This window comes from Halyomorpha halys, unplaced genomic scaffold, assembly GCF_000696795.3.
Source record: "Halyomorpha halys isolate HHAL.00 unplaced genomic scaffold, Hhal_1.1 Scaffold759.1, whole genome shotgun sequence".
In the NCBI taxonomy this organism is placed as follows: domain Eukaryota; kingdom Metazoa; phylum Arthropoda; class Insecta; order Hemiptera; family Pentatomidae; genus Halyomorpha; species Halyomorpha halys.
In genome coordinates this window covers 334,208-344,161 of record NW_027110136.1, presented here as the reverse complement: position 1 = coordinate 344,161, position 9,954 = coordinate 334,208, and the positions used below count along the sequence as shown (strand labels likewise).

At 28.4% G+C, this 9,954-nt stretch overlaps 1 long non-coding RNA gene across 1 annotated transcript; it reads left to right on the top strand.

Annotated features, from left to right (window-relative positions):
- The first annotated feature begins 299 nt into the window (after positions 1 to 299).
- On the top strand, positions 300 to 8,062 carry LOC106685945 (uncharacterized). The gene is made up of 4 exons (XR_010843667.1): positions 300 to 316; positions 2,948 to 3,086; positions 6,202 to 7,821; positions 7,922 to 8,062. It is a non-coding gene; the product is annotated as an uncharacterized lncRNA (long non-coding RNA).
- The last annotated feature ends 1,892 nt before the right edge of the window (positions 8,063 to 9,954 follow it).

Here is a 9,954-nt window from a genome sequence, read left to right as displayed (position 1 = left end):
TTCTTCTATTATACAGAATTATCTTAAATTAACAACAGATTTAATCATTCGACCCTATCTCTTCAAGGAACTATGAGCACTTGATAAAGCCAAATAATATCATCTGACTATAAATATTCTTCTTCATTTGGGAAAAATCTCTAAATAATAATGCTAGAAAATGTTTAGACAAAAAAATAAACAATAATATATTACAAACTGGAAGCATTAATCAATAATGAAGATAAAATTCCTGAAGTAACTGATCCATCATTTTGCTACCTATATAGACCCTGAGAGGAGTAAGCAAACCAGAGGTAGAGATATATCTTGCAAGGTAAGTGTTTAAATAACATATACATTATGTTTTTAATATTTAACATAATTCTGTTAAATCAATTTTTACCAGAAAATTTATTTTTAAATTTGAATTTTAAGGATTGACTATAATATAAATTGTAAACAGATTTTTTCATGTTTATGGCAGTTTCTAAGAAATAAAACCTCTATCAATGCATGCTATAGGGGTTACAAGAAAAAATAAAAATTAAATTAAAAAGATAATATATTTCCATAAATCTCTTTAAGATTCAACTGATCCTTATCAGATCCATGTCTCTTTAAATCTGCAAACACCGACTCCAACTATCCTTCTAGCTGAAGTTGTACTACTTGTCAAAAAGGAAGAAAAAAATAGTACACAAATGGTACAAATAGCAGAAAAATACTGTCAAATTAATTTAGTTCCCAATATCAAACTAGTATTATCTCTCCCTAATTGAGCTGTTCTATGCACAGTTCACATTTCATTTACAAAAATATCTTATTCCAACATTTATCATTTAAAATATCGTTTACACTTTTTCCATAAATATTTTCTGTATGACTTTAAAACAGAACATCTTTCTACTAAATGAAGTATGTTTTCATCCTTCTTGCCATTATACCTGTATATATTAATTCCTTCAACCCAGTTTTAAACTTTCAATAAAATAGTTCACCTCTAATCATAAACATTATCTGAGTCAGTTCAATAGGGTTTTCATCTTTTATGTACCTAATATTAAAGCCAAGTTTTTGTATTCAACAAATGATACTCAGCAACCCATTACAGTAATGATCAATTATCTGTTTAATTTTATATATCTTTACCAATTACAGCATGCATTTGACCTTCACTTCTTTCCAGAAATTCGAAATATTCGATAGATATTTAGTACAGCCTAAATTGTCAAATAATTTTATCAATTTCTTAAAATGGTAGATATTCTTGCTTTTTATACCCTCCCATGCAAAGATTGTTGGTGTATGGTTAGGTTACCAATAAATTAAAATTACCAATATGCTAAAATGCTTCAATATAATTAGCATGCAACTGCATGGCTTAAAGGAACAGTTGGTCCCTTTCTATTTCCAGAAATAATGTATAATTAAGAGTTTTCTTTGGCAGGTGACTAAGCTTCTTAATGAATAATCTGTGAATTCATTCTATTAGTTGAAAACTACTGTACTTCCAGAATAGCACGACTAATAACATGACGGGCACATAACCAACTAAATATCAACCTAACTTCTAATAATAATTACAATACAATCCAATAAGCAATCTTGTAAGTATAATTAGACCAGTCACTTGCCCACCCACACTTTCTCAATTTTACTGTGTACTTTTTTCTTTCTTTTTGGCGTTGAGCACAACTTAGAGCAAGTAGATAGCAGGAGTACAGGGTTAGTTGAGTTTAAGAGGCACCAGCTATACTCAAACCTGTTCTTTGCAATCTCCCAAATGACATGTGACTACTGGAGTTTTGAAGGGAATTAAATGATAAAAAAAGATTTGAACCCTTTGGTGTATGTTAGAGTAAGACTTAGTTAATTACTGTTTTGGTTTATTTTTAATCAAAATTGTATAGAGCCAGATAAATGTCATGAGTAAATAGCCATACCTTTACAAGGAAAATTAATCATGTCTGTGCTTCTATAATAATAGTTTTGATTACAGTCACTTTAGTCTTTACGGCTAACTCGTAAGCAGCCCTGCACATTGTAACAGCTTTTAATACAGTAAAAAGGATTATCCTGTAATATACTGAATATCCAATACCTAGGGATTGGATTTTTAAGCGATAAAAAGTTAAAAAAATGTAATAAAACCAAAGTAATATTTAACATGAAAAATTGGGAAATAAAACTTCAAAAGATTTAAAATATAGTAGTGTAATAAAATTCTTAATTTTTTAGGTTTTAAAAATAAAAAATAAAATTGAATTTTGTTGTGACTAATAGTTATATTGTCACTGACACTTTTTCATCAATAAATCTGCAAGCAAAATGTGCATCATTACATTTTCAAAAATAAGTCATCGATCATTGTGTCGCAAAATCGATTTATATAGACCAAAAGATTTTTTCCCATAGTAAGCATACACATGTATATAAGAGTTCTATAAATGAAAAAAGAAATGCGGAAACATAAAATTCCATCTCTAGACAGGTCTATGCAACCAACTATTAAATGATTTATATTTGTATATAAGTATTTCACCTGCAGATAAAAGTGCAAAGTCCAATTGGTAATTCAAATGTTTTAATCTTTACATTTAAACTGGTCTAATGATAGTTTAGTAGACAGTTTAATTAAGTAAACATTTTTATTATGGTCAATGCATTTTGTTTGCACCAATTATGAGATTTGTTACAATAAGCAAAAGCTTTATCATAGCTCTTTATCCCTAGTGAAAATCATCTTCAAAGGAACGTTGGGTTGCAGATAATTTTTTTTTTTTAACACATTTTAGCTCAGTTATTGATTTAATAAGAAAATTTGTCAAAGGCTTAACTGATTATTAAATATTTGAATAAGATTTACTGGATGAAAGCTTTTAGGCCTTGGTTGTTTGAAACAACTATCAATGCTCATGACTAATTGATTGCTATGAAATATGTCGGTCTTTTCAATCTGTTTCAGGTGTTGAAGATTAGATAAGCAATTCAAGTATATTTCTGTATTTAACCATATTACACCACCAATTGTGTTTTAGAAGTAACAATACTTGAGGAAAATGAGGTCCTTTTGTTACGTATTATTTGGAATTTTCTTGCTAAAGGTATGAAAACAATGATTTTATCACAACTAGGCTGTAAAATTTAAATTATAAATTATTATTATTATAAATTCCAAATTTATGATTAATATGATGAATATGCTAATATGTTCAGTATAAAAAGTTGTTAATGATATTTTAATTTTATTTAATGAGTTAACTAGGTAGCTTGTTCATGGGTTTCATAAATGTGTTACCCAATGATATATACATATGTAAATAATATCGAACCTCTGTAAATTAACATTGTTTATAAATTTTATCATACAATATTTTAATAATGTCATTAACTCTTTCAGTAGGAATGTGTTATATAAAGATTTTCAAACTCTCTTTAAAGATAATTCATCTGTATTAAAAGGGAACTATTTTGGCATATATTTGAGATGTTGAGTTAAGATATAAAATTAATTTCAATTAAATGAAATTTTACATAAATTATATAATAATTTTCATTCATAACTATTTTAAAATATTTTTTAATAAATATTTATATATATGGTATATAAATATTTTATATGTGAGGATTCTTCCTTTTGCCTCAAGTTGGCAGTGGAACTGTTCCATTCATAGTTACTGGCTTCTTGGTATGCAGGTATCTATGGGTTAGAAACTGATAGAACTATGTAACAGAAACAAATATTTTGCCGAGTATTTCATGATTTAAGACTTGCATTAGTCCAGAATCCATAAAATCCAATGTGTCATTATTACTTTAAACTATCACATGTGATTGAAAATGGACCTTCAGTGTAGTGATGGATAGTCCTCAAGGTCAGTTAACACAGCCTATGGCAAAATAATGAAGTACATTGCTTCTTCAAACTGAAAACTTATAAATACAATATAATTTAATTATATCCATCTAGGACTCAGGTGATTATATTATATTTGAGTATGCAAAAATAACCAGAAAGGTTGAACCATTATAAAAATAAAATTAAGTATTAAAATTAAACGGGTTAAGTTATTTAAAAAATAAATAAATAATAGTAAATAGGATGAATTTAATTTAATTATCATAGATGGTAGATAGATGGTGATAGATAGATGGCTCTTCAATTTTGAGAATAATTCCCATTTATACACTTTCTTTCAAATATGCACCTACTCTGACTTACTGCAAGATTACAGTTAACAGGAGGGCTGAGAAACTGATTTCCTCTAAGGTTATTCTTGGAACAGCTGTTACTAGTGATTGTTGAAATGAATTGCAATTTTAAATAGATGTACATTTGTTGACTTACACTTACTATACTCACACAAGGGGTATGCCAAACTCAAAAAGTGTCTTGAGTAATGTAATCAAGGCCTAACCAAACAAGAGTATCTTCCCTAATGGTATCTAAGGCAATTTACTATCAGAAAAATTATCAAATAAAACTTAAGATAATTTATTTGACTAACCAATAATATAAGAGAAATACTGATGAAAGTAATTAAATTATTCTTTTTATTAACTACAACATAGTAACATAGTTTATGAATAACTGGATTCTGAGTTGAATCTAAATAATTAATTGACCATTTAGTAGGCAATTTAATTGTAAATATTTTTAATAATAGAATAAACAAAAATGATTACTCTACATACATAATTTAATGTTACAAATATTTATATTTTTTCCTTTAAAATATTATGTTATCAGTAGCGGATAGTCAGAATTGAACTTATGATTATTACAAATTATATATGTCATTTCTGTGAAACTGCAGGAAGTGTCATTTACCTGTAAATCACAGCAATAAGGGGTTGATAACTGCTGTTAATGAAGAGCTTTTGAGAAATTTATCATTATGGGATATATTAATATTATTAAATATCCTAATAAATATTAAAAATTGATATAAATGGTAAGATGATCCATCCTTGTATTGCTTCACAAATCATGATTAACATGCACCCTTTTATGCCCATTCATACAAGGCCCAGATAAAGGCACTTAGAGGCTCCAATTTTATTCAAAACTAACAGAAAGCCATCGATTGATTACAGATTTGTAATGCCATCTTAAATAATTAAAGTTTTGAGTTTTCTTATGAGAAAAATAAGTATGTACTTAACAATCTTACCAGGTGAAATTGTTAGTTATTTAAGAATAAACCTAAAATTTTTGGAAAGCATATTAAAAGTAATTCAACTTATTTTTCTCATGGGCCACTGGATCTTAAGGTAGTTGCCTAAATCGCCTAATGAATAATTTTACTTTGATATCTACATCAAACTAAAGACGTATTGCTTAATAGTTTTTAAATGCCTTTGGTACAGATGTTGAAAGACAGATTGTTATTTTTTCACAATTAATATAATTTTATTCTCCAGAAATGATCCACAAATAATGTAAAACAATATAAATTTTCCACCAAAGCCTGACTTAAAAAAACAATTCTAACATTGATAAATCCAGAGATGATTGATATTTCATTGATATATAAATAACACTACAATTAATATTAAATATGGTTAGAAGTGTATTATATAATCTTCATGAGTACTTTCTCAGTACAATATTAAAGATTAAAAAAAATAATAAAAGTTTGTAAAGAACATTTTTATTTTATTCATTAATTATTGGTGCAAGAGATACATATATTAGTCCTTGGTCTACTCAATTGCCTTTTGCCGGTCAACTCTGTTGGATACACACTTGATGGATATTTTGTTTTTCTTGCTTCCTCTTTTACATTTTCCATGTATCTTTAAATCAGTCATCATATAGACCTAATTCCAGCTAGCTTCCAATGAATTTCACTCTGACCTTTTCCCTGTCCTTGCTTCATTTTCATCATTTCTTTTTTATTATTGTCACCAAATAAATATTTAATCCAAATGAGTGTTTTTTGTAATTGCTAAAATTAAATTTGTTTTAATGACAGTACATTATAATAAAAATTATCGCATATTCACTTACTAATATGTCGTCCACTCCTTGTACATTATTTAAATCATAATAATTGTAATTATAAAAAAAAAAAATTGTGATAGGCTAATATATACTGCATGGTACTGTATATTTTATTGTGTATACATGGGAGTTCAATAGAAAACTAATGTATACTTTATGTTAAAAGAATTTTTATTTTTATTATGGTTAAGAATATATTCTTACTTTTTCAGTTTGCCGACGGAAGGGTGGCAAATTCTCAGTATGGAGAAGAAACACTACACTCTTATGCCCATGAACTACTAAAGCCATTGATGTCCAAAACAAACGAATTGAATAATACCCTACAGGACTATTGGGCCAATTATGATAAAAATATGAACCAGATTGATTCTAGATTCAAAAGCCTTAATAGATTAGGTACAAATGTTATGGCTATAAAAAATGATACCTGTAAAGAGCTCCAAGAAACAATGGCAAAGGCTCAAAGTATTGTAAATGATGCTACAGTAGTTATGGTAGAGGTTATGCAGAAAATGGCTTATGTAATTGATCAAGATCCCAGTTGTGCAACAATCAACGTTTTTACAGCAATGTCTTGTTTAGCACACAAAGCTCAAAATGTTAGGAACATTTATCGTGACTACAAGGACCAGATTATAGAGAAAGAAGTAGCTGCCGGCAAGGCAGTGGGTCAAATCTTAGTGGAGTTTATCAACTGTTTTAAAAGGCTATGATTGAAAATAAATAATTAAAACTATTAATTTGATAATAATTAATCAATCCTCTGTATAATTATTTTTAAAAGATGTAATTTATGTCATTTTTGTAATTTATTTATTTAGATATAATATATATACTTTTTTATTCAATGATTTTAAATTGTATTATATAAATTAGAAAGAGTTAATCCATGTTTCGGTCAAGAAAAAATAATTATGGTATAGATTCAACTGTTTGTTAATAGCCAACATTTCAACCCACACAGCAGGTGTTCATCAGGACTTAAATAAAAAAATTACAGAAGAGGTTTACAGTGAGATGTAAATAAAACAGATATAAAGATGAAGGTATAGAAAGGCATTCATGCAAAAAACTTAATATGATAAATTGTTGCTATGGTATAGAATTATGCAGTATCAATTACTATATCAATTAAATCATAACTTATCTGTAATAATTATTACTGCCTCAGTATCATTACTTTATCAATTCAATACTAACATCAGTTAATATACATTTTTAGTTAATTAGTTTATCTGTTTGGAAATATATATATTTTTTTATCAATTCATTACAGTCAGTCAATATATAGTTTTGGTATTCATCTTTAATTTCCTTATTATTTTTATTCATTTATTTTGGTTTGTTTATATGGATGTCTTTTTATACCTCTTCAATATCTGTTTTATTTACATCTTATTTTTTTAATCTTACCTTAACTTTACCTACTCTGTGTCTCTCTATTTTAGCCCTGATGAAGACAACCATCATGAGTCAAATCATTGGTTATTAATAAATAGCTGAATCTATTTCTTAATTGTTTTTCTTGACAGCAATGCATACAATTGCTTTCTAAACTTATTAATCCTTCAAGAGCTAACCTAACATAACCAGCTCTATGTCTGTCCTGGTATTTAGTACTTCAATTCATAAGACATTGCTTATCAAGAACTTGCAACAAATACAGTAGTAGATATCTGTATGAAAATTTATAGGAGCTTCTACTTTACTTTTATTGTTGAGTTGATGTTTCCGTAAGCCACTTTCCTGCGTGCATTAATCACATATTTCAGCTGCCTTGCCACAGTACTCTGTCATTGCTTTTACAGAACATTACCTCAGGATATCAGGTAGAGTTACGAATTATTCTTGTTAATGATATATTAATCACAATGGATTATAAATTTCTCGAATACTAATATGATTTGGATGTTTGTTATCAATCTCTAGTAATAACACAAGTATTGAGATGGGGGCAATAAGCAGTATTACAGAAGGGATGATGTATACCTGATTATTTGAAACTTGTACAAAATATCTCTTGGAATTATAACAAAAAATAAATGTCCTTATTTACTTTACTAAAAAATACATTGTTTGTCAATTCAAAATGGAAATGAAGAAAAAAATATTTTTTCATACAGATCATAGGTTCCCAACAGGAGTGGTATTCCATACACTTATATTCTGAAGTTATTGTAGAATATCCTTTGTACTATAAAGAATAATTGATAAAAATTTTAAATCAAAAAGACAAAAACTTAATTCAGAATAATACTTATAATTTGAAAAATATATTTCTGTTTCATACATTTGAAGGCATGTAAAATTAAGTTTGATGTCATATTGCACATGCATGAAGCATGCTGGGGTAAGGATCCCAAAATGCCCAATTCGGAACTGTTTGGTTTCAATTTTGGAACAGCAAATATTTACTTGATGGTGGAGCTAGGAAATTAATTTTGATACTTTCATCCTGATTAGTAATAGGCAGCCTTGAATCCTGAAAGAATGACTAAATCATTTAATATGAATTAATAAGTATTTTTAAAGAAAGATCTACTCTTCACTAACACCTGATAAAAATATTGAAGACTTCAAGTTGTATTTATAAAAATAATGAATGTAATTGAAAAATTAGCCATCATGGGTTTAATTGAGTTTTAATGTGGTTTTCAAATCTCTTTTCATTGACAAAAAGATCTATACGAATATGTGACATTACAAATTAAAAATAAAAAATTATCAATTAATGTATACAAAATTAGAAATTTGCTGATACCTTAAATCTTCAACCATAATTTAAACCCAATTATTTCATACATTTTCAGATAGTTGACTGATATTCTGCATGTCTGTACAATTACTGACATACAGAATGTCAGTGTTTGTCTTCTTTGTTGAAGTATTTCTTACAGCCCTTCTTTGTACCCCAATTAGATACTGCTAGCAGGAACACATAGCAGCTAAAGCAGGAATATTTTTCATTGTGGGGCTAGGTTATATACAGAATCAATTTGCTCATCGTATTTTCAAAATTATATTAATGATATTGATACAATATGAATCACACAAAATCATGGTTTGCAATATCACTGTACTCAAGAACTTGCTTCATGAGAAACACCTTAGGAGGCAGAGTATAACAATTTACATTGTGGATCAGTACATTCTGCTATAATTTTGGAAATATATATTGTGTATTATTTTTCTGGATACCTCCTCCTTCCTATATCTCTCATTCTTTCAAAGGACCAGAGGGCTGGATACTCTTCGGGCTTACATACCCATATATACAGGAATAGTAGCCTGTAGGACAAGGTTACCAAACTTTCGGCTGGTTCCTGTAAGTCTCATTCTATCTATTGGAGTTTGATCTAATACAACCACCTTGACATCGTTACTCAATACTCTTACATTGAGACGTATTGAAACAAGGTTTACCGATACGTAGATATGGCAGCAAACTGAGCAAGCGGCAACTTTGGATTAAAAGTAGTACGAATAGACAAAGAGTAGTTGATAATTTCAGATATCATGTTTACCACTGGTGATACAGTTCTGAACCTGAGGTTGAGCAAGACAATACATAGATGATTATTGTAAGTATAATAACAGGTTTTTCAGGATACTATGAACATAATGAAATACTGTTCTGTGTTAGAGTTTTAGGTTAGCTGAGTGAGTAAGGACATTGGACTCCAATGTCCAACTTCTGGACCAGGCTTAAGCCCGGCTGTGGCAGAAAATGTTTTTTTTATCATTATAGGTCTATCAAACCAAAATACCTTCCTTCTGTTTTAGCCTCTATAACTTGGGTGTTTGATCTATCATTATATTAATATTTTTTATTTTTATACCAGATTGGCCTGGTGGGCCTTACATGGTTGATATAACTTATATTATATATATTTTTTAACAGTTGATTATGAGGGGGTATAGTCATACAAATGACACCCCTAACTATATAAAATGTTCTTATT